The sequence below is a fragment of the Larimichthys crocea genome, chromosome IX (assembly GCF_000972845.2).
Source record: "Larimichthys crocea isolate SSNF chromosome IX, L_crocea_2.0, whole genome shotgun sequence".
Lineage (NCBI taxonomy): Eukaryota > Metazoa > Chordata > Actinopteri > Sciaenidae > Larimichthys > Larimichthys crocea.
In genome coordinates this window covers 13,777,225-13,781,512 of record NC_040019.1, presented here as the reverse complement: position 1 = coordinate 13,781,512, position 4,288 = coordinate 13,777,225, and the positions used below count along the sequence as shown (strand labels likewise).

General features: G+C 45.8%; 1 non-coding gene across 1 annotated transcript; it reads right to left on the bottom strand.

Moving 5' to 3' along the window:
* Positions 1-483: 483 nt before the first annotated feature.
* LOC109141740 (uncharacterized) lies at positions 484-1,025 on the bottom strand. Its single transcript, XR_003462850.1, has 3 exons — positions 970-1,025; positions 647-876; positions 484-568 (listed from the first exon to the last, which is right to left on the bottom strand). It is a non-coding gene; the product is annotated as an uncharacterized LOC109141740 (transcript).
* Positions 1,026-4,288: the final 3,263 nt, after the last annotated feature.

Genomic DNA, 4,288 nt, shown 5'->3' with positions numbered 1-4,288 from the left:
CTTAGTTTGTACCACAGGTGTTTTGGACCACCAGAACCTCTGACTTGTTTTGCAGTAAAGTTAGTTTTGGCTTTGGACTTGTTGGGCTGGTCGTTTGTTGACATTATCAGACTCCATTTATAAGCTAACATTAGCTCGTGTTGCACACGGTCTGTTAGAAAAAGGAGATTTGGACCAGAGCCGGGTGTGTACCAGTAGAGCGTGGCCGGGTCGGTTCCTCTTCGCAGCTCTACCAGCTTGTCTCTGGTCGTCGTGTCGAACAGGCGGATGAGCGTTCCTTTGCGAGAGGCCGAAGCCGCCACGCTGCCGGGCTGGTTCAGCGCCACGCAGGCGATCTCGCTCTGGTGGGCGTTGATGGTGAACGGAGCAGACGACGTACCCGGTTTGGTGTTGGACAGGTCCTGAAGAAAACAGAGTTCATTTTTAAGGTGAGCTTCAGTCTGAACGAGCGGCTGGTTCTCTAATGAAGCTCCACGTCCGTGACTTATGACCAGCTGCAGGCTGCCGCACTTGTGACCCGGGAAGACTAGCAGCTGTTTCTCCAGACTGGGACACAAATCACACAAACCTGCAAGAAACAAAGAGTTTGATTCACCGAGACGTTGAACAGGGTGGAAGAGGAACAGAAGAGGACGACTCTCTTCACCTTTAGGGTTATCTCTGGTGTCAAACTCAAACAGATGATGATCCTGAACACAAACAAGATCTTCATCCCGCTGAAACCAAGCGACGTGTTGGACGCAGCCGAGCAGGGGAGCAGGTGAACTCACTTGTCGTGCCTCATGCGGACAGCCAGAACCAGTTTGGTGAAGGTGAACTCCAGAACCAGCTTGTGTTTTGGGTCTCGCGACTCCCGAGCGTCGTCCCAGATCAGCACTGAGATCAAAGTTTCGAACAGTGAACCACCGAGCGCCACAACATCCTCCACACCGGACCTTTAATGATATAATATATTTAATAAGAAGTTACCAGAGATTTCTGAGAACTTGGGGTTGACTCCTCCTCCAACGACGGCCAGCAGGTTGATCGATGCGATCGAGCACAGCGCCACGCTGCCGACCTGCTCGTGATCTGCACGCAAACACAATCACTTTTAAAAGAGGCTTTTATTCTGAAGGAGCTGCAGGAAACGGGTGGTGTTAGCAGCGTTTTTCTTCATCAAGGTGAAGCTTCGTTTATCGGTGCTGTCGAGCTTGTCGCCATGTCCGGTGGAATTTGGGGGTCAGAGAAAGAGTGACGAGCTCAGACATCCAGAGGGAGCCTAACCTCCAAATTCCACCGGGTCGCCGCAGGGGTCTACGTGTCCAGTCTAACAGTGAGTACAGCAACAGAACCTCTGAACCAGCAGTGTCCAGTCTAACAGTGAACACAGTAACAGAACCTCTGAACCAGGTGTCGTCTAACAGTGAAATAGCAACAGAACCTCTGAACACAGTGTCAGTCTAACAGTGAACACAGAAACAGAACCTCTGAACCAGCAGTGTCCAGTCTAACAGTGACCACAGCAACAGAACCTCTAAACCAGCAGTGTCCAGTCTAATAGTGAACACAGTAATAGAACCTCTGAACCAGCAGTGTCCAGTCTAACAGTGAACACAGAAACAGAACCTCTGAACCAGCAGGTGTCAGTTAACAGTGAACACAGTAACAGAACCTCTGAACCAGCAGTGTCCAGTCTAACAGTGAACACAGTAACAGAACCTCTGAACCAGCAGTGTCCAGTCTAACAGTGAACACAGCGACAGAACCTCTGACCAGCATGTCCAGTCTAACAGTGAACACAGTACGAACCTCTGAACCAGCAGTGTCCAGTCTAACAGTGAACACAGCGACAGAACCTCTGAACCAGCAGTGTCCAGTCTAACAGTGAACACAGTAACAGAACCTCTGAACCAGCAGTGTCCAGCAGCCCTCACAGTCACTCACAGACCGGATCTAACAGGAAGCACTCCGCTCTGGCGGTGTCAGACGAGAGAAAGCGTTTGATTGGATGTTAAATTAGTTTTTATGGTTCATCAGGAAATGACAAACTCTAAAATACCATGAAGAACATCTGAAGACACTTTGTGTCAGAGTTGGACAGACACTGGAGGACAGATGGGACAGAAAGCTTGACTTCATGGAGACTTTAAAGTCGCCGACAGCCTCTGTGGTCTCATTCTAACAGTGAGTGGATATTTACAAAACGTGTCGGTTAACCAAAGTCAAACCTAAAAAAAAAATCATGCAGGTTAATTTCAGCTGGACTTTAAAATAAAAATACTGTACAAGTAGTTGTTATTTTACATGTGTACAGAGCTGGACGCTTCACTCGAGCTTTCAAAAGATCATTTTTAAAAACATGCAGCTCACACACATTCACACACACACACAAAATCTGATCAGCTCAGAGGAGGCGCACCTTCATCAGCTCATAACACCAATGGGGTCACATACAATCTGTATTGCTTGCTGTCCATCGAGTTCATTAAATATAACAAATAAATCAAACAACAACCTTGAACCTGCAGGTCGACCCTTCAGCTCTTTGGGTCGTTCTCCAACAGGAGGTTTTCAGAAGCTTTTTGTCCTCCTTTGTTAACTTGCTCAGGTTTGGTTATTTCTCCTGTTTATGTGCTTTTAAATATGTAAAGGGTGTTTTATTTTGAAAATTCACAAAGATTCTGTGACTTCCTGTCCGCTCGATCTGCTGAGAGCCGGAGCAGAGATGTTTCTTCGTCACCGTCATCGTCTAGTTCAGGGGTTCTTAACTTTTTTGATCTCGGGGCCCATTCCAATATGAACACTGTACCGGTTTAACTAACTGATCTCTCCGTTTGATTTGTATTCAATAACAATCAAATCTGCTTACAGTTTAACAAGCTTGTCAAATAAATGACATGATAGAATGTGATCATCACGAAGACATGTACGGAAACCTGCACATACGAGACCCCGAACAGGCTCCGTCTTTGAGCCGTGCTGTTGATTTATATATTTTTTTGTTGCTGTAGTAAAATATTATTAGGGCCCGAGCACAGCACGCTGGCCCTATTCGATTTCAAACGCTGAACGACGTTTAAAAGTAAATCGCATTTCCGACGGCCCATATCCCCCCGAAAACGAAAAAAAAGTCTCTTGGTGCCCTGGACTACAGTGAAGCGTACGGCGTCCAATTTTTTGTCAAATTTGGACTCTTCCGGTTTTGGCCTCATTTCCAGGGGTCGCTTTTGAATGAACTCCTCCCAGGGATTTCATCCGATGTGCTTGAAACTTGGTGTGTGTGTTCTCAAGGCCTCAAGTTATCAAAATCACAACTTTTCATCAGAGGGCGTGGCCGTGACAGAGCGTCAAAGTCAACGCTGGCGATTTTTTGCGGAAAAAAATGAGACTATTTACTTTTGGGCTGATTTTCAGGCAAAAGTGTTGGGCTATCATATACTTTGTCAGAGCTATCTGAAACTTCTTGTGGTTGTTAAGACCAATATTATGTACAATTCGGCTGCATAATTAATTAGGGGGTGGGGCAAAAGCGCTCTATAGCGCCCCCTTAAATTTTTCTTTGGAACAGCCCCGCCACAGTTTTGGACACAGAATTATGAACCTCAGCCGAATTGTAGAACAGGGCAGGACCTACAAAAAAGTCTCTTGCAGCAATGGGCTACAATGAACAGGAAGCAAGATATTTATTTTTGGTGTTTCGGGCTGGTTGAGAAAGGGTCATGTTTGAACGAACTCCTCCTAGGGATTCTATCCAATTCACTTCAAACTTGGTAGTTGCGTTCACATAGACTTCCTGAGTAAAAGTTATCAAAATTATGAATTTTCAGGAAACTGTGTGGGCGTGGAGATCTATGCACATTTCGACATGCGCACATTTCGACGTGCGTACATCTGCTTGCAGCTTTAATTATTAGTTATTTTTTTGTTGTGTTTGATTTTCAAAATAAAACACCCAGTGCAAACTTGACGATTCAAAGTGTTCCCACGGTTTGAGAACCAGTGACCTAAATCAACGTGCGCTGACGTCACTTTTAGTTTTCAGGAGAGAAAAATAACATTAAAGGAGGATTAAAGATTAAAGGAAGCCTGAGGGGGGGAAGTGAACATCACGTTCACATGTAGATTTTGCCATCTTTCATGCAGCGTCTGCTCATTCTCGCTCTAGTTTTTCCCCCCTCCGTTAACGCCACTGGATGTCACCTAATGAGCAATTCCCAGTGAGAGGTGTAACATCCAAGAGACGAGGGAATACACAGAGAGAGAGAGAAATCTCCATCCATCATCCCAAGATAGAGCTTTAGATGGA